The 22,742-nt window shown below is 29.0% G+C and overlaps 1 protein-coding gene across 1 annotated transcript in view; it reads left to right on the top strand.

Annotated features, from left to right (window-relative positions):
• Nucleotides 1-1,213: 1,213 nt before the first annotated feature.
• Nucleotides 1,214-22,742, top strand: part of LOC113376293 (filamin-A-like) — a 43,200-nt gene continuing 21,671 nt past the window's right edge. Inside the window, exon 1 of the mRNA XM_026616198.1 lies at nt 1,214-1,414. The gene's annotated coding sequence lies outside the window, so the exon portion shown is untranslated. The remainder of the gene's footprint in view (nt 1,415-22,742) is intronic.

Raw genomic sequence — 22,742 nt, 5'->3', positions numbered from 1 at the left:
TTTTATACATCTTTACGTTTTAATCTTTTCTGAATATGTACTTCTGAAGATGTACGTATGTGTGTGTGACTGTGTGTGTGTTCGGATACTAATTTTCGTCGACAATTTCAGGAACATACGGATCAGCCGATTTGAATAATTAATAAATCATGTATTGACGAAATAAAGAACTGGTTAAATTTTTGGGTAGGCAAGTCCAGCAGTTCCAAAGATTTAATAAAAAAAAAGTAAAAATAGTCATTTGGCGTACAAAAATGCATATGCACATCCAATTATTGGATATTTTATAGAGATTATAATAATAAGTACATTGATAATGAGGATTTTTGTGTGTGCGTGTGTGTGTGTTTGGATACAATTTTTTTGTCGATAATTTCGAGAACACACGAATCAACTGATTCGAATACTACAAAAATCATGTATTGACAAAACAAAGAACTGGTTAAAATTTTGAGAGGGCAGGTCTTTCGGTTTCAAAAGTTCAAAGACAGGTTACCAAAAATCCGTTTGACGGTCAAAAATGATCATTAGTCATGTGCACATTAAATCATTAGATATTTTATAAATATCTTAATAAGAAGTACGTTAATAATAAGGATGTATGTGTGTGTGTTTAGATACAAATTTCCGTCGACGATTGGATCAACCGCTTTGACTAATTCAAAATGCATTTTATTTGTATTAACCAAAAAAACTGTTTTTTTAAATCACAATACATACTCGTATTAAAGAAATCTAAATTTTTCAAAAAAGTCAAATTTTTCCAAAAAATCTAAAATCCTCAAAAATTTATTGTTTTCAAAGTTTTAGAAATTTGCCTTAAGGCGCGATGCCATGCACCACTAGTTTTTCTGGCCCTCGTACTATCGCTGACGAAACGTTTAGCTGCAATAGAAGTAGCCTGATTGCGAGCCGATTGCCGCTGGACGAAATACGCAAATAGAAGGGGAGTCCTCTACTCCTTCGTCTTTAAGTAGTGGGCGTCTCATCAAGTCGGCACTTTAATAACCGACCGGTCCTGAGTGGTAAAACGCGGCCAGACGCAAACGGATCACTAAAGCGGTCGCTACTCTAGATTACCCACGATTAAAAAAAATTAAACGATTGTACTGAAACGATTATCACAAGTGCCGACCAACCGAGAGTAGAACTTCGCGTCGCGTTTTTCGTTCTGATATGTACGGGTGGAAAGACGGTGGACATAAAGAGGAACCGAAGGAAGCCACGTGGAACGAGATCAGCACTGTTCACATTGTAAAAGGACTTAAGGACGTAACTGTCTCGGAATTAGACCACGAGGAGGTGCCCGTATTCTACTCGAACGTGCATCGTCTTAGGCAGAACCGCGAAGGACTTGGTCTCGATTTCACACCCATCACCTTCCTCACCTGCTTCAGCATCAACACACACAAAGGTGAGATTCTAACATGACTAAAACCGATTTTCGTGATTAGTGAATTATGTGCTCAAATAAGGTGCTATGGTAAAGGAAATTGTTGTTTATTATGTGGTGTGTAAAAATCGACAGACGACCTATTTTTTATATTATCCAAATATTCGCATCTTTCCCAATACTACTGAAAATACTCAATCGCTCGACAGGCCATTGCGCGCATTGTATTTGTATAAATGCTTTCCTTGTTTATGCATTCTTTAAACACACGGTCTATTCATTTTTATCTTGATGCTAAAATAAACTATTTGGTTAGTTATTTTGTTTTAGAATAAGATACTTTTAAAAACGGTGGAACTGTATTTCACATAGAATTTGGAAGTTCATTAAAATGAAGGCTCAGGGCGCTAAAATTCAACATTTCATAATATGTACTTATGTATAGATTTGAAATTTTATGTACAACCTTTTGTACCGACAATATTAAAAATAGTAAAATATGATGTACATGAAAATAAAATAAAAAATATACTTGCTCGTCATCGATTAAAAAATATCATCATATATCTATATCGCCCGGCAATGTTTGAAAGTTCATAACAAAAGTATTGCCGTTGGTCGTTAGTGTTTTTGGTTGTGAGCACTTTTGTTTAGTTTACGAGACCCTAATATAATTTTTAAGTACACGCTAATTAATTGTTATAAGATGTATTGTTATTAGTAAGTTAGCTTCAAAAGGTTTTTATATATAACCCCTATATAACCTTACGCGTGGGTGGGGTAAAAAGGACTAACTGAAGCTTTACCTTGGCAAAGGTGTGAACAATAAAAAACTCTAAATAAAAAAGTAAATTAAATTATTTTTTTTTACAAGAGATACATTAAATAAATAGTTATTCCAGCTTTGCTGACGAATATATATTTGACGAAATACCAGATCAAGCTTATGTGCAGTGTTATCTCTATAAAAAAATTATATTTTGCATTGGTTGAATAATGTAGCTAATATTTCGTAAAATCTTTTTCAAATTAAAATAATACCCTGTGTGCCTCCGGGTCATTTTACTGCGCCTATTGGGTAAAAAGGACCAGATGACAAATTTCTGAAAAAACAACAAAAAAAAACACATTTCTACAATGTTGGGGTTTATACTGAACATAGACAGATAGTTGTTTGTTTATTATGAATTATTTGTTGTAATATAATTGGTATGGTTTTCACAATATATGTAATTGCCCAAAGTCAAATTGGATCTTTGTGCCACACTTTACTCAACTTTGAAATTTGATAATGTATTTGTAAGGAACAATCACACAATTAGTACAAATTCATATTTTGATCACTTACTTCTGAGGAAGAATCGCACAATTAGTACTAATTTATATTTTGCAATTCTCAAAAAACTAAAACTTACTGTATAAACTATAAAATTAAATTCAACTTATCCCGGAACAATATTTTTTGCAGCAAACAAATACAGTTACTACATGTGATTGAAAATAACTGTTTCCGTACTCTACTTTCAGTTCAAACAATCGCAAATTTTCTCTTTATACGAATATTTACAACATACACAAATTTCAATATAAATAAGGAATTTAAAGTATTCTCATTTCTTTTTCATCGCTTTTGAACGCATACAAGATTCAGTAGCATATATCGATAACATCGTATTACTCGGTTGAATTTTCAATACCACATTTGTTTTCGATGTTTTGAGTGAAGGCCCGTCGAAGAGAGATTTTTATATGAAAATATACACTTATATCGATGCGCGTACATTGTAACATCAATCAAGAGTCATAAAACTCATTTATGAGCAACTTAGTATATCAAACATCGGATGTATTTGTAAACAAATAATATAAATATGATGACCGCAGTTTACATTCTGATTTATTGGATATTTAATTATTTTATAGATTAATTTAAATGTGTTGTTTTTTTTAGCTTAAATTATTAAAAACTATATTATGTAAATAATCTGTGGTTGCTTGAAGAGACATTGCAGAGACATATTGCATTTTTATATATAGATGAAATATTTAAAATTTGTTAAAAATCCTCGGATGGAAAGATCGACCATCATTATCTCAAAGTATATATTTTTTATACATTACTATTTTAAAGTAGAAGGCAACAAATGTGTAACCTATCAAGAGATCAACGGAAATGTGTCTATATATAAACCGAAAGTATTTTTCTTTGTTGGTTGTATTTTGGTTTTGAGCTCTTATATTTAGTTCATAATACCTGAATAAAATTTTTAGGTAAACGTTATTTAATTGTTTTGTAAGATGTGCTATTATTTTTAAGTAAAATTCACCAGTTTCTTTTTATATAACCTCTATAAAAGCTTACATATGGGTGGGGTAAAAATAAACAACTAAAAATTTTAATTGGCAAAATTATAAACTTCATGTAATAGTAAATAAAAAAGTAATTTAAGTTAAAAAATGCAATTTCACAAGAGATAAATTAAATTAATAGTTATTCCACCTCTGCCCAATTAATATTATATTGGACATACCAGATCAAGGTTGTATACAATATTTTTTTTGTAAAAATGTTCTGATCAAATTTGTATTTTAGATTGGTTAGATAATGTAGCTCTTAATAATGTAGCTTGTAAAATTTCTTCAAAATTCGTTGGTTCTCTTTGACCCTTGGCAGTCCCTTATCAACCACTTAAATGAAAAGATTACAAATTTTAGAAAAATAGTAAAAAAACATATTTCTATAATTAGGATTTAACTGGAAATTTTACTGAACATTTTTAGATAGTTGTTTTTGTGATACGTCTTATGTGTTGTTAAGTAGTTCATTTAGATTAGAAAATATAATTACTGAAAATCAGATTGGACTATTGTGCCACGCCCTACCCTTCTGTAAAAATATTTTTTATAAAATTGAGATTTTTTTGCATATATTCATTGGCGATTAAAATATAACAATTGAGAGTTAAGTCAATAAAAGAGCTGTACTAATTATATTAAATAGATTTCAAAACAAAATTTATGATTATTATATTTACAATTATGGCGATAATATGCAATCAACGAAACGTGTAAATTCTTGCAGATTTTTTCCCTACATTTTTTCAGTTTTTTCTCACAGCAATATCTTCGCTTCGTTTTTTTGCGATAAATTGTAAAAAATACAACGAAGGTCATCCTAAAAAATGTATAAAACACTATTTCATTGATTAATTCAAATGGCTAACCATTATGTTACTTTAAATGCCTGTTTATTTGTAAATCAACGGTTAGCACAACGCTATAATGTGGTTTAAATGCGTAGTTAAATTTTTAAGCTGCAACAAAGAAGCGAATTGAAATGTAATTTTAGTTTCGACTTTTCAATAATGTTTTGTTTAACTTGCCAGAATTTTGAAATACTAGTACTAATTCCTTACTAATTTACTGAACTATTCGAATGAGTGAAAATTAAAAAAAAAAATTGATGCTACATGAAATTATTGTCATCATATAGATGGCGTTTAATTTGTAATACTATGCATTATTTTTTATTTTAAAGTTCAAAGAATTTTACTAGATGATTTTTTTGCTAGATGATTAATTAACAGTTGTAATAAAAATTGAAATTTAAAAAAAAAATTATATATGGAATAAAATATACTATTATTTTAGATAAAATTATTTTCTTGCTACTATTTTAAATTAGATTATGAAAACACAATTATTTATCTTTAATTTATGGCTCAAGTACAAGTTGATTATTAGATCAATTTAATTAAATGAAACAACCTTAGTAAAATTTCTATATACATGTACTTTTGTGATTCTTGTCTATTTCGAATGAATAATTTGATATGACAAATAAATGAGAAGACTAGTACTAATTTCTGCATCTATTATTACTAAGTTATCCGAATGTGTAAAAATTAAACAAAAAAGTTCTCGATGATAATTTTATTAAATTAGTTAATGAAACATCTCTACTAAGAATCTTATTTTTGTCACTTTTCTAAAGGCAATTTTATTAGGCAGTTGTTAGGTTCACTAATTTTGAACTATTTTTTTTATATAAAATATTGTGTAATTATCTTGGATAAAACCATTTTATTGCTAAGATTTTATCAAAAATTTTTGGTACAACTTTAGTAAGAATCAGATTTGCTTTAGAGGCAATTTTATTAAACGATTGTTTAATTGTCAACAAATATAATGACAGCAATTTACATTATTTTTATGATTAATTTAGTTTAAGTTTATTGGATTTTTACTTTATCATTTAATATAACAAAAAACAAATGGGCAAATGGGTGTATCAATAAAAGGAAAAATAAATGGTAGATTTGCAAATGCATAAATGTTTGAATAAATAATTTAATAATATTGAATTTAATGACGAGTTATAATTAATAAATTAATCAATAAGTACATTTATTCATATAAGTCAATTAATCAATTAATGCAAAAACTTATATCAAAAATTATACCTAAATAAGTGAGCTCACAAATCCATTATTAACCAATGGTTACTACATTTGAACAAATTTACGTCAACAATAGTATATTATCCCACATTTGTTTTATATTTTGAGTGAACATAATTATATATTAATTTACATATTAATACCTGATTATCTAATTATCAATATCATTTCAGTTTTCGATCCCTACCAGAAATTAATTGAATCTATTAAATAATTCCCCTGCAGGCGTTTTGTATGTAATAGAGGCACATCAGCATTGATATAAGCTATCAATGAAATGGATTCTGCAAAATACGGTTTTAGGTAATGCCATTATTTCGTAGAAATAGGAAAATGATGATATAGTGATATATTTAACACGTGGGATATTGATGATTCGCTTTAGAATAGATGCATTTTATTTCTATCAAGTTATTGGAACAAATATTCTTCAGAATCGTTTGGTCAACGATTTCTACTAAACATGCCTCAAATTAGTTACCATACTCTACATTTAGTATTGCAAGTTTGTTTTCCGCAATATATGTATTTAGTTCCTATAAAATTACTTTAATGAATTAAATTTTCTTTATAATCATTTGATCAACGATTTCTACTAAACATTCCTCAAATTAGTCACCATACTCTACATTTAGTATGGCAAGTTCGATTTCCTCAGTATTTATTTCAAAATAGACATTGAGTCACAAGAATATCAGTCAGGTGAATTGGAACATAAATATAGACGTATTTTATATCGAAAGAAAATTGATGATGATTATGCACATGAAAATATTGGCATAATACATAATAACAAGCTTGGAATGCAAAACATTAATCACCTTAAATTCATGGTAAGGTAAATAACTCGCAAGTCGCCTCGTCCTTGACAAATGCAACGATATGGGTTTTCATCGAAAATCCAAACGGAATTCCTTTGACATGAGTGCTTGGGTAAAATTATAACACGAAATTTATTTCTTTGCATAGTATAATCGATCTAAAAATAGTGATCTTAAATCACGCAGAGACACAAACTCATGTGCATATATGTTTTATTGGAAAATTGGAAAATTGGAAAATATTCTCTACCGATTCTCTACAAAATATATAATAAATATTTAAAAAAAATACTTTGGACATTTTGGCACATAATGTGTGTCATCAACGAGCAAATCTCTAAAGAAACAAAAAATTTTAATTAATTAGAAAATATAATAAAAATGAACAAAATTGAAAATTTAAAAATAATTTTTTATTTATTTATTATAGACAATCAGAAATACAAATTTCTATGAGCTTATATGATCAATTAAATATGGCATTTAGGCAACAATCTATAGTAGAAAAAGCAGTTCTTAAATTAAGTTAGTAGGTCTCCTGGCAATTTTTTTTTGGCTCTTCTGAAAATAAATATAATATATTTTTTGATAAAATATAATTAGTGTTTTCCAAAATGTGTTACATTTGTTTATTTATAATTTATTTGGATAATTTGTATATGCCATGTCGTCTGATCTTTCACAAGAGCAGCAATAACTATGTTTTTATGTAATTTTTATTTTTGAACTAATCTGGTTTATTTAATTTTTAGTAAATATATAGAGATATGAAGAAGTGTTTAATTATTTGGTTACAAATTGAAAAGTGCTAAGTATGATATACCAGTCAAATTTATTTATATATTTTTAAGAACTGAAAGAGTTCTATGCGCTGTTATGACTTCTTGGCGACGTGACTTTTATTGATGGCAACCCAAACGGTTGTCCTATTATAAATCTATGTAATGACTTTCATTATTATAATTTATGTAATACTGATGAATTTTTGATTGATGCAGTTCGTGGTGATTTTTACTCGGATATATTGCCATCTATATTTTTATGTAAAGACCGATATTACTGCTGCTTGACATCAGGCTGTCCCAGGAGGCTATAAAACCTGGTATCCAAGTTAGGTACAAGGATGATATTCAGAATGTTTTTTTATTTTTGAAAACACGACGTTGTAAATTGACTAATGCTGACTTACAAAAAGCAAAGAGTTTGTTAATATTTTCAATGTCGTTTCTTTTATTAATTTGATTAGTGAATTCAGATTTTCAAGTAGAATGTACCTTAGACAAATTTTGGGATGCCTTTTAAAAATGTATTAAAACTAGAATATATTTGATAAACCTTTAATTTGATAAATTAAACTTTATAATTATAATTTATTAAAAATAATAAAGAATTACAATTGTTATCTCAATATCTTATAAAATATAATATTTTTATTCATGTATAATTAATAACAAATTAAAAAATGTACCATGCTAACAAGGGCTACTTCTAGTAAAATGGTAAAGAACATGGGCCTGCACACCCTAGTCGTAAATTGATACCAACTTTCGCCAGCTCGATAACAAGCAATATGATATCAACTGTTTTCATTGGGTTAATAGGGTTATAGGTCTTAAATATCATCTCAAGTAAACATTGCTTTTTGTGGGCATTGTTGTGACAAGTAACGCTAACACTATTAGAGTCTATATTGTAGGGTAGAACGGGACTTAAAGGTCCGCTGGTGAAAACGTCCACCACTGTTATCTCAAAAAACGAGTAAATATAAGAATTTTTAGCAAACAATATTTGAAAGTAGAGGGAAAAAGATGCATAACCAGCCTTACGACGTTTATTGATTCTTACGATGTCTATCGGGAGATAAACGGCAATGTTTGAAAATCCATAGCAAAAGTATTTTCTTTCGTTGTTAGTTTTTTTGGTTTTGAGCACTGTTGTTTAGTTTACGAGACCTTAATAAAATTTTTAGGTATACCTTATTTAATTTGTATTTCAAGATGTATTGTTAAATACATAGAACACGTAAACATAGAAAGGTCTTTTACCTCGTGGTGCTTCCTAAAATGTTTGTTGTAACGTCAAAAATGAACTTTTACTTTTCAAATGCAACAACTTGTCTGTTGGCACCCGGCCGTGGTTATTTTACCAAAATTTTCTGAATACTTTGGAATTCAAGGAATGTGATAAAATGTGCGAAGCTCGGTGACGAATCTTATTAATAATGTCGCCAGGAATTTCGCGAAGTCCTCACAAGTTGTGGCACGCACACGTCTAACAAGAAGTACATGATCTCGAAAATATATTACCGACTGCTGTGTTGTTTATATAATAATCTTGTGGCATAAACATACAGTCAACCAAAGCGCATCATTATCCAAACAGCAAACTTTAATATTATGACATAGGTATTGAGCCAAGAAAATTAATAATCTATGCACGACTTTGTATGTGCAATTTTTAGAACGTTAATGAAAAATCTGATAGTCGTTGCCATATCTCGAATTGAATGTAACTAAAATGTAGCATTGGTTCATAAAAGTATATTCGTGTATGGTCATTTGCATTAGTAAGAAATTTGTAAAATATTGCTTTTTGTTGATTGACGGGTATGCTCTCCATGGAGAAGTTTCAGAATTTTATGTGTTGATTTTTTTTTTATTTATTTATATATACATTATTTTCATATCTCAGTCAGGCAGAGGTGCCTGGTATGAGAGATTATGAGAAACGGTTTTTATATTTTATATATACATTTCATTTGACTATTTCATTAATATAATATCTATTATAATTAAATTATTTTTATATATAATTGTTTATATTAACATTTGAAGATGACGAGTATACTCTTATGCATGTAAATCTTTGACCAGTGGCTATACAGATAACAATTTTTGAAATATAAAACTAATTTATTATAATTACAATATTTTGAAAATAAACGCACAGTTCAATGAACACGCACCAGTTAATTGGCTAATATAATGAAACTAGATTTAAGTGGCATTTTGCTTTATAGCAAGTTACATGAACTTTTCTATATATGTTGAAAATCCCCTTAATCAATTACAATTAGGGGGCAATCCATTAATCACGTGAGGTTTTTAGGAGGGCGGGGGTTTGACAAAAAATAGCGTGGGGAAGGGAGAGGTCTAGTTAGATATCAGATGTATTGATTTTTTACCTAATTTTTCAAAAACAATCAAAAATTTTTCGTAAATTTGAAAAATTGGTTCGTGGAAAAAACAAGTTACGTTTGGTGCGCACAAATTTGTGAACAAAACTAATCAACGCCCATTCTTATCGAGTTTCGGCTTTGAGATTCTTGAAATCAGAAAAGTCGTTTTTGAAGAAAACCCTCAATTAAATGTTAAATATCAGACGCAAATACAAATACTCTTCTCAATTTTGGTGTCAAAAGATTTAGAAACACTTAAACTGTTTAATAAACATGAAGTTAAACGGATTTTCGAGCAAAAACATAAACTTCATACAACAAACAAAAATGCATACTAGTCATTTCATCAGTTATATTTTGTTCACAATTGCAAAAATTGTTTTTGGTAACTTTATCTTAAATTGTCAAGTCATATAGGCCATTTCAGTTAATTTTACAACTCTATTTTATATAATAATTAAAATCTTCAAATTTGTAATGTTTAAGAAAAGCATGACATAAAATATTGAATGACTTCGTCTTAAACTTGCTAGTCGATGTGACTTTATTAGAGCTTTATTATTTAGATTTTATTATAAGTTTAGAATTGCTTGTTCAGATCAAGTTTTTTAACTTTCCATAGGATAGGTTATAATAGTCGCACAAAAATCCATTTTTTTTTTATTTTGCTTTGCAATTCAAAGGTTTCTGAACATTTTGGCATACCTTAGAAAAAACTGATGTATGTGAAATGCAAAATTTTTCAACATTTGCAAAACATAAAAACAAATTCGAATTTTAAAAAAAGTCAGTCTTATGCAAAAATTTAAAAATTCTCAGAAATCTATTTCTTTCAAAATTTGGAAGTTTTTTAAAAATTTTAAATTTTTGATACAAAAAGTTCCAGCAAATTTACTTAAAATACGGTGCAATGCGCACTAGTTAGAATCTTCGATCTTGTTGTTTATAAGAAATGCATACCAGTCATATTTTATCCACAATTGCAAATGTGAATGACTTTGTCTTTCCTCTCGTTTCCTCGCGTTTTTCGTCGACGTGGCTTTATTTGCGGTTTAGAATTGCCTTCAAATTTGATTCGGATCTCCGTGCGATGGGTAAAATGTGGTTATTGCAGTTGTCAGTACGAAAATTGTGCGAAAATCATTGCCGTTCCAAATTGGGAGCGCAACACCACTGACCTACATGAAAGCGCTGCAAAACATGCGAAAACAGGTGCCGCGCCGGTATGCTTAATAGGCCGCGCTGAGATATTGCGACCATAGATCATATTTATTGAATGATAAATAAAATGAACATCATCCGGTTTACGTCCTCGACGCACGTGTTGATGTTTTCTAATTTCGTATTTGCGCAATATTTCATTTTTGTCAGTCGTCAAACGAGGTCCAATAATAGACAAATATGTATTCTTACCCACGGCCGATGGGTCCCACCGAGCATCGCCTACCGCGAAATCCTAAAATTGATTCGGAATATATTTGATTTCTTTTTGTGCCTGATTATAAATATACATGGGACCGCATAGTTTCATCTAAATAAAATATGTTCGAGTTATGAGAGGACGATATGTGGATCTCTTAAGAAGCCCGGAATGATTCACGCGGTTGATGGGAAAAAAATAACTTTTCAACAACAGAACCGATATCGCGTTACTAAACACAGGTTTTCGTTACAATGTTATTCATGTTTATACAACTAACGATTAACTGTGATCGGAAGTGGAGCGTGCTTTGCTATTGGTCTTTTCCATAGGCAATATTTATCGTATCGCACAAAATAACAATTCCAATGACATACAGAAATAAATCTGCAATGGGTATTGTTTTAAATAAATTTCAATATTTTACTGACCAGTTGTATATCACGATAAAATACAACGTACAGATTTTGGAGTTTCCATAGTATGATCAATTGCATTGACTTTTGGTATAATTTTATACACCGTGATATATTTTCTCTATTGATTCAACTTTCACATAGAAAAAAAACTGGAAAACTACAAATTGAAACGAATGCATACAATATATGAAAAATATAACACATGCATTTATTTTTATTAAGGTAAACATGACAAATACACAATCATGAAAGACAGTAGAACGCCATTAGATTCGTTTTACGACACTCCATGTATGTGAAACAACGCACGGTAAATAGGAGCTGGTCAAATATTTTGTCTCTTATTTTATATAATATAATATAATAAAATCAAATCGTTTTCTTTTGAAGAATATAGTAGTCAAAAATTCGTAGAATACACTAGAAAATCATATTATTAAAACTTGAGATAATTATTAACCATTTTGCTACGAGAGTGTTTTTAACTTCCCGTAGGGCAAGTTATAATAATCGCAAAAAAATCGAAAATGAAAATTTTTATATATCTTTACGTTTGAAAACCATCTGAACATTTTGGCATACCTTAGAAAAATTGGATATATATGTGTGTGTGTATGTGCGCGTATGTGTGTGTGTGTGTGCGGATACAAATTTTTGTCGACGATTTCGGGAACATCGATCAACCGATTTGAATAATTCAAAAAACATTCAATACGTATTGATGAGGAGACGTGCTGATTAGTTTTTGGCGAAGGCAGGTCTAGCCGTTCCGAAGATACGGGGCAAAAAATGCCAAAAATGGTAACTCAGTTTTTAAGAGAACGGAGCGTCCGATTTTAATAATTCTAAGAAACAAAATGAAAAATTGATCAAATTTTCATGAAGGCAGGTCTAGTGGTTTCAGAGATCTAATAAAAAAAGTAAAAAAAATGACATTTGGCGGTCAAAAATGATCATTAGACATATGCACATCAAATTATCAGATATTTTATAGAGATTTTAACAATAAGTATAAATTTTGTTTACATTCCTATGGGTCCCGTACCAATGTTTATCCGTTAGACGGCGACGCGGCGCTTACGCGCTTCGATATTTCGTCCGTATGCAGTTAAAGCAGTACGATTGCTTTGAAAAAATATTATGAATTTCCAAAATATTTCAAAATAAATTTTTCTTCAAAAATTCTTTTTTTTTTCAAAAAAATGTAAATTTTTGTCAAAAATTTATAGTTTCTCGTAAATCTAATTTTTTCAGAGTAAATTTTTTTCAAAAATTTATAGTTTCTCAAAAATCTAATTTTTTCAGAGTAAATTTTTTTCAAAAATGTTAATCTTTAAAAAAAATATTTTTTGTTACGGGAAGTTCCAGCAATTTGCCTTAAGGCACGTTGCCATGCGCCCCACGAGTTTACTGATTTAATTGTGTCTCTTTAATGATTTCAGCATATCTCAAAACTACTACGAGAATCAAGTTATATCAAATGTATTAGTTATTTATTTATTATACAATAGCTGAAGTAATAATACATATTTACAATGAATCGAATTGCGTTTTGTTTGCTCAAAGCCCACTATAGCTCTACGTTTTCATACCTTATTACTTGTGTTGCATGAAGCGTGAATTAGCGGTGCCTTATTGTTTCGAAAATTATATTTCTCTTCTTGAACGTGTTGTAGATAAAATATCGAACACAAATAGATTGTGAATGTATGGATATTTTTATTCAAAACGCCAATATACGATGTAACTTACAAGTTTTATTTTAAAGTAGAGTACAATCTGAAGCAATTCGGAGCCCAATTCATATTTTTCGTCTTTTTATTTTTTGTGACCAAAATCTAAAGTTGATCATGCAATAGTTTTTCAGATATGCGTGTTTGGTGGGTGGCCGGCTCCGCTCTCAATACTAGTATTGAAACAGATTGTACGTTTCAAAAATGCATAATTCGATTTTGATGAAACTTGACATACATTGTTACTACACTTTACTAAATATTTGACCAAAATTTGAAGTTGAAACCTTCAATAGTTTCTGAGTTATGCGAGGTTGATGGGTGGCCGGCTCCGCGCTCAATACTGGTATTGAAACAGATTGTACGTTTTCAAAAATGCATAATTAGATTTTGATGAAACTTGTCGCACATTGTTACTACGCTATACTAAATATTTGATAAAAATTTAAAGTTGGAACATGCAATAGTTTTTCAGATATGCGAGGTTGATGGGTAGCTCCGCTCTAAATACTGGTATTGAAACAGATTGTACGTTTTCAAAAATGCATAATTAGATTTTGATGAAACTTGTCGCACATTGTTACTACGCTATACTAAATATTTGACAAAAATTTAAAGTTGGAACATGTAATAGCTTTTCAGATATGCGAGGTTGATGGGTGGCTGGCTCCGCGCTCAATACTGGTACTGAAACAGATTGTACGTTTTCAAAAATGCATAATTCGATTTTGATGAAACTTGACATACACTGTCACTATACTTTACTAAATTTTTGACAAAAATTTAAAGTTGAAACATTCAATAGTTTTTCAGATATGCGAGGTTGATGGGTAGCTCCGCTCTAAATACTGGTATTGAAACAGATTGTACGTTTTCAAAAATGCATAATTCGATTTTAATGAAACTTGACATACATTGTTACTACACTTCACTAAATTCAAAGTTGAAACATTCATTGGTTTCTGAGATATGCGAGGTCGATGGATGGCTGGCTCTGCGCTCAATACTAACATTTGAAGTTAAAATCATTTCTATATATACCGTGGACCCCCATTTTTATTTCGTAGACCCCCAAATTTTGTTTTCCCTGCCTTGGGGTGTTCAATCTTCGGTAATGTGTAACAATTTTTGTGATTGCTAAATTCTTTAAATTGTTATCTTGACTAATGTAAAAAATTGCACCTGGGCTTGGTTGAAACAAACCCTTGGGGCTAGTTGTAACATGCAAGAATTATATACAGATTAAAGTGTAGATGATTGGGTATAATATATAGGCAAATGTAAATTATGTTACAGGAAACCCTAATTTTTTTATTTGTATTAATTGCAGTTTACTTACTATGTTTATTAATCATAGTTTACGTTGATTTATGAATATTCTTAGCAACGTGTCAATTTTCTTAAAAAATAAGTTATAAAATTATCAGAAGTCGTTTTTTATCTTTTATCTTTTCTTCTTGCCTGGTAGATGTTAGAACTAGTTCCAAACACGGGGTAAGATGTAACAGAGCACTTTTTCTAGAAATGGATTAATTGTGAGATAATTATGAATTTATTTTTATTAGATTCGGTGGAGATATAGTTTTATCTTTTCATTATTTCAGTGTTTCAAAACAAGGCAAGGAGAGTGAATATATATTTGGAATAATTTGTAAAAATTTCAGAAAATTTAAAGACAGAAAATATTTTTTTTTTAAATTTACGCATAGTTTTTATGAAAAATCTTACTCAAACAAGTTTTTCTACCTGACCAGTAGATCTCAATATATATTATGCAATTTAAAAAAAATGTTACAGCAAGCTCCTAACCCCCTCATAATATAAAATATACTAATTCTTATTCCATTACCATCCATCAAAAAGGATTCAAACTGCGATGTCAATATCGATAAAGTTCTGAAAATCTATTGAAATTTCTAAAAATGTCAAATCAAATAATAAATTCTGAATAATTTGGGGGTATTTCTTTCATTAAATAATTTGAAATATTGTGCTATACCTCATTTCAAATCATAAACGACTATCAACCCACAAATAACTATCTCTTCCGCATAAATCGAATCTAATAAGAAGCCACGAATTCAATTATGACGTCGTTTGAGTCAAGATGAGTCTTTTTCGCGGTCGGTTAGCTAAAGTTCTGAGACCGGCCAAAGTCTCATTTGCATAATTAATTGTCCATGTCATCTAGTATTAGTCATTTGACGTGGTTGACACGATATTATCGTTCGACGTTGACATATAACCAGACGCCGCACCTGCCTTGGGACAGACGAGAAGAATCACTATTCAGTTTCACTACTACAACGGACGAAGTAAATAGATAGATTCTATTCCGGAATCGTTTTATGAATGAACAATGCCACGTGGTTTCACTCATTGTTTGCCTGTTGTACGGCTGATAGTAATTTTGTCATAGATTCATTCGAGCAGGTTGCGATGCGCCAGCTTTGTTTTGTTTTCATTGTGCGGAGGTCGACGGAACATTTGTCTAATAAGATTGGATGCGAGTCCAAAAGTGATGTCACATCATTGTAGACATAGACTAGACCAGATATTAATTTATGTGTTGGTGAGGATCACTATGATTAATTAGATATAAGCGGACTGTAAATTATAAATATTTCATCACCATAAGATATGTGAATAAAACCACTATTTAGTTTGTAATATATATTGAACTTCACTCTACAACCTTCTTCTCTCATTACATATGCTTCTCTCTCTCAATTATTATAAGTTACAGGTATTTAACAGTTATCATACTATTGTATCCCCTACCCCAAAGGGTCCCGGGTTAAATAGAAAAGCCCTGGTCAAATCTAGACCAATAGTAATCGCAAGAAAATCGAAAATGAAAATTTTTATATATCTTTACGTTTTGAAGGTTTCTGAACATTTTGGCATACCTTAAAAAAATCAATGTGTGTGTATGGGTGAGCGTTTGTGTATGTATGCATGTGCGGATACAATTTTTCATCTACGATTTCGGAAACACTGTTCAACCGATTAGAATGATTCAAAAGTCGTTTGATTTCTATTAATAAGGAGACATGCTGATTAGTTTTTCACGAAGACAGATCCAGTCGTTTTGAAGATACGGGAAAAAAATGCCAAAAATGGATTTTCAGTTTTTGAGAAAATGGAGCATTTGATTTCAATAATCCAAAAATATTTTAATTGTATTGACAATATGAAGAACTCATTAAATTGGTAAGGCTGGCCTACCGGTTTCGGAGATCGAGTGAAAAAAGTAAAAAAAATGCCTTTTGAAGGTCAAAAATGATGCACATCAAATTATCAACTATTTTAGAATCATTTTGAAATAAAGTTCAATATAAAAAATATATAAATATAAAAAAAATCAAACTTTTGAAAAAAATCAAAATTGTGAAAAATTATAAAGCTATTTTAAAAATCTTGATTTTTGGTACGGAAAGTTCCAGCAATTTGCCTCAAAACACGATACAATGCACTACTAGTTTTATTTATCATTTCTGAGCTGTAGGGCTAATTTAACTTAATACTAGTTGATTCTACAGATTGTTCCATCGGTGTGTGATGAATTATTATTACAATTTCCATAATAGAGCAAATATTTATTATTTTACGATTATAGATCGAACCCGGAACCTCTGATCCATGTCTAGTCGTTCTAGCCACTTGTAAATATAAGATTTTAAAATGCTACCCAGTGGTAGTCATTTTAGGTTTGAAAATAAATGACATAAAGATACCAAACAGTAATAATAACTCTGTATTATTTGTTATTAACTAAATATAAATGATCAGTTTTTTTGAGTCTTCTGGGTATATTTGATGAGAGCAAGTCTTTGGCGAGTTGGTTCGGATGATCTTAAAGTCTGGTTTTGTACTTAGATGCATCTTCTCTGACTTTTTCTGCTTGGGCGCCTGTAGTATTTTTTTATAATTTAATTTTGTGAACTTTGCAAAATGTTTATATTGTTTTCGTACGCACGTCTATATTGGTTTTAAGACTGCTTTATATATTAAAAACTTATTGTAAGTAGTTACATGAGATTTATCAAAAAATCCATTATGTTTTTTTTTTTAATTTTCTCCATCGGTAGTCGTAAGTGTGCGTCAAACATTAAAAATATTTTTTCATTTACAGCAATATATACGTAGCAGAGTTGTAGATTTTTTTATTTTCTTACCTATTTATTTACATATATAAATAAAATAGAGTATCTGCTGCCATATATTACCTGAATCATCTACTAAAAGTGAAAACATACTCATATCTTTCATATTTTACTTTACTATATAATATAATCCTAAGGTATCTCACTTCTGTAAAAAGCACCAAATAGGGATATGTTCTAGATATTTTAGTATTTTTCACTTTAACAAAGAGCGCTCAAGTCTGGATAATATAAACAAATAAATATGATGATACCCTTTTTACTCCATGATGTTTTAGTCTATTTCAATTTGCCTACAATAGATTTTACAATATCAAATATGTAGTCGAGTTTTTTTTATGAAATATTAAGTGACCGGAATTTATTTTTTGCTAATTCCAAATGCAATTGTGGAGAGAATCAATTTAAAAATATGTCATAGAATCACTTAAGTTGCAAAATTGTCAACCGCAAATTTTATTACTTTGATTCCATGAACTAAAAAACCTTTAAGTATATTTTTAAGGGCATTTTGTAGAAATTTCAATTATGAACCAAAAAAGTGAAAATATTTCTCGAACGATGTTTCATATAACAAGTATCAAAATAATTTTTAAAAATTCATTTGTGCTAATTTTAACGATTTAACGTTTGTATGAATAACTTTTTATTCCGTTTTTTCTTGCTATGATGTATAATATTATATAGAGTAATAAACGCTTTTTCTCCAATTAACTTTTCCTCGATATTTTTATTTCCTTTGAATACTGTATAACGAATACCAGAAGTTATTCTGTTCTATAAAAATAAGAACCTATTATATTTAATTAATGTACTATTCACTGCCAAAGAATTTCTAAGAAACTAAGACTTTCCCTAGGAGAGTATATCTGTTTCTCTAGGAGATTTTCTATTTTATTTGACTATTACATAAATAATACGAGAAGTTTTATGTAGAAAAAAATATTGTATTTAATTATTGCAATATTCACTGTCAAATAATTTCGAAAAATCTATGACTTTCAATACATGCAATATGAGACATAACTATGAAAATAGGATAGTTCATATATCAAAATTAAATTAAGTGGATATAAAAATAAATCGTTGTCAAATCTTTACTTTGATACTACTTATATTTTCGTTTTAAACCAATTTGTTTCCATTATATAAGTTCATTATTTTATAAAAAAAATTTAAGTCTGCCAAAAGCACTTCGCAGCTGTGCCGACGATTTGTTCAGTTTGTCACTTAATAATTTTTTCATATCTTGAAATTTTATTTTTGGTTATATGTTTTAATATTGTGTGAGTGTTTTTTGTGATCATAAATATTTCTTATAACATATATGTCACAACAATCTAATAAATAAATATTGTTTGACAAATTAAGGATTCTTTTAAAGATTTTCTGGTTGATTTATGGACGAGCTTTTGTTTCACTTGGATAAGTTCAGAAAAACTTCAGATGGTGTAATGTAAAGTGTTTTTTATACATTTGTAATTTAAAATGGTAATTTAGAGAAAAATAATTTATTAATGGAATTTATTATTTAAAATTAATGAACAATTAAATAATTTAATTGTTAAGCTCTTAGTAAAATAGTATCTCGGGAACTTTGGACATTCTAATAATTATTAATTAAATAGTAATCAAAAAATTAAAGAATTAAAATTATTATTTAATGAAGCTTCCTGAATTATTAACAAACGGTATTTAAATATTTAACTAATTTCTAAAAATTGACTCTTCATAGATTGTCATTAAACACTAATTTAAATTTAGATGATTTAATTAAATCATTGATGATTTAATGATTTTATAGAACATTTAAATCGCAAAATATTCCAAAAAAATATTCAAAATATTTTTCATATGGACCACAATTGATTGATTTCAATAATTTCTTTCAATGTGTCTAGCGACAAATATATTATTTCGTATGTAAAATTGATAAAATAACCAAGATTAAGTTTGGAAGTGTTTTGGTTCCAGTGTTGGTATGGCTAAAAAGAATATTTACTTACCAAATCATGATCATAAGTAAATTTTAAAGGCTGTATTTAAAAAATATATGTATATTTCTATTATTATTATTTTTATATGCTATTATTTATTATATTGTGCTGAACAAACTAATATTTTAGTATCTTTATGTGAAGCAAATAAATATAACATTTGTGATATATATTTTCAAATATACGAAATGCTGTAATCTATGGCCTTCGAATCTAAATGTGTAAAATTTTGCAATATTGTAAACATATCATGCTAAAATTTAATTATGACAAAAAGCTATTAATTTGTGAGAATATAGAATGATAAATTAAATTTTATTCAGTATTTTGTAATATTGCTATTATATATTAGATAGACAGACATATACTAGAAATTTCAGATAAAGAAAGAAACCTATTCAGTTCTTCAAATCCGTTCTAAGAAACCTTTTTATAATATTAGCTGGCTGGAGTGTATTATTTTGTTTTATTTTATTTAATAATATTAGGTTGCAGGTATTTATTTATCGTGAAGTACAAATTTTATCTTAACTTTTAATAACTTTCTACAAGGTTTTTCAAATTAGATAGATTTTTAGCAGTAAGAAATCCTTCCAATAAATTTTAGATTAGGAGCTTGTAAAATCTGAAAAAGGGTAAATTTAAAATAGCTTTTATTAAACTTAATTTTAATACATTTATTTAAAAAAATCTTTCCTGAAATTTGAACTGGTTAAAACCCTGTAAAAATGCAATAAAATGAATAATTTGAAATAGTTCCCAATCCTCGAACAAAAGATATAACATATGTAAAGAATCATTTGTTTTTTTTAAAGGTTTAGGAACTTTTTATAAAATCAGAACAAGAATAGTAATTAAATGATTGTAATAATATTATTATTACAATTATTGTGTGTATTTTTAAATAAAATGTAGAGCATAAAATACTAAAAATATGTTCAAAAAAGTAAATGTTATTTCTATCACAAATCTTAGATGTGTCTTTATTGAATTAAATTTAAATAATCAAAATAGTGTGTTTTCCATAACAATCGCTATTATTTTAAGTATTTCAAAGTTTTCTTTACAAGAAAAATTCAGGCTCTCTTGTGGATTAGTGGTTAGAGCTGTGGGGTTTAAATTATTGGCGGCTTGGTGTCAGGAAGCAGTGACATCAGTTTTTACTTGAATTATAGGTTGCTTTCAAGTAAAAATAGCCCTGGCCCGACATTTCTGCACCAACAAAAATTTATCAGTATTAGGGTATTTGTAGTGACAAAATTTATCATATTGACATAGGACAACCGTGTGGGTTGCCATTTATGAAGCCACGTCACTAAAAAAAATCAGCACAACAGCTCATAGAGCTCGTTCAGTTCTGAAAAGTATATGTATATGTAAATAAAAAATAGCTATGCACATAAAATATATCCTTTTGTTTTCTTTTTCGGCGCCACAAAGCACTCAATAATGTCGTTTGTTGAAAATTAAATTGACCAATATAAACATCGAATAAAGTGGTTGTTGAACTCGAAACAGTTTCTTTGTTATTATTGTATTTTTATTTTGGGATCGGTAGTCGAGCACGAATTAAGAAGCAGTAAAACTAAAATAAATTTTGAAAATCATCCATACGGTTTATAAAGTTCAGCCAACTGTGATATCAATGTCCAGGTGGGAATTTTGCATTGTTAGTTTTATTTTGGTTTTGAGCACTGTTGTTTAGTTTACGATACTTGAATATAATTTTGAAATAAACGTTATTTGATTGGTTTATAACGTTTACTGTTATTTTCAAGTTAACTTCAGCGGTTTTTTATATAACCTTTAGCCTTCATGTGGTTGGGGTAAAAAGGACCACCTGAAGTTTTAAACATTTATATTGGCAAGGTGTGAATAATTAAAAAATACCAAATAAAGAAGTAAATTAAGTTAAAAAAGCAATTTTACAAAAGATAAATTAAATTAATATTTATTCCAACTCTAATGATAAATTATTCTGAGGAAGGTTGTTATTAACTTCACGTAGGGCAAGTTATAATAATCGCAAAAAAATCGAAAATAATTTTTTTTATATATCTTTACGTTTTACAACCTTCTGAACATTTTGGCATACCTTAGAAAAAATGGATGTATGTGTGTGTATGTGTGTGTGCGTGTATGTATGTATGTGCGGATACAAATTTTTGTCGACGATTTCGGGAACACGGATCAAGCGATTTTAATAATTCAAAAAGCATTCGATTTGTATTGATAGGGAGACGTGCTGATTAGTTTTTGGCAAAGGCTATTTCCATACAAAACTTTGATTGAATTGCGCTTTATCTAAAAGACAATATTAAGAGCTAAAACTTCCAGAGAATTGTTTTTTATCAATTTGGAACCATTTGAGCCCTTGGGAGCAAGGAAATTCGAATATGTCCATATTAAGGACCACTCTAATATATATATATATATATATATATATATATATATATATATATATATATATATATAATGTGGAACAAGATTCAGACATGCGGTTCCGTTTAGCAACGTCTAATTTATCAACTCGATGTAAAAAGAATCCTCTTACACATGTTTTCAATCGCGCGGAACAATATTCGGCGACATAATTCTCATCTTTCAACAATTCGACCATATCAAAGGAGATGTTCAACTTTGTCGCACGTACAATTGTGTGATCAAAATTTATGTCACCTTAAAATATTTTAAGCATTGGATTTAATTCAAAATCTTTTATTAGGTCTTCCACCTTCTATATAGAAATTAATTTGGCATCTGTTTTCATCATGTGATACTGCACCGAGGAATGTATTCGTTGTAAACAGGATTAAAATTCATTTCGCGCTGATAATTATTTATTTGTTTGTTGATCTGTGAGGATTTACTTGCGTTTGACATTTTGTACAGCAAATAGCTTTGTGCGACACCGGAAATTCATAATGCCCAAACCGAATGTATATTATTGGAATAAATTATTGTTTTAATCAGTTTTAATTGAGTAATTAGTTATCACATCTGATTAATGAGATATGTAATACAGTGACTGATTAATAAGTTCAGATTAAAATTAAATCCTGGTCAAAATCAATAAAACAATGGGAAAACTTAGAAAAAAGAATTTTAAACAATACATTTTAAATTGCATTTTTTAATTGTTTCATAACGAGTCA

The sequence above is a fragment of the Ctenocephalides felis genome, unplaced genomic scaffold (genome assembly GCF_003426905.1).
Source record: "Ctenocephalides felis isolate EL2017-DRISC unplaced genomic scaffold, ASM342690v1 CF-g0.4_SCAFFOLD_01886, whole genome shotgun sequence".
Taxonomy (NCBI): domain Eukaryota; kingdom Metazoa; phylum Arthropoda; class Insecta; order Siphonaptera; family Pulicidae; genus Ctenocephalides; species Ctenocephalides felis.
This window is presented reverse-complemented; position numbering and strand designations above follow the sequence as displayed.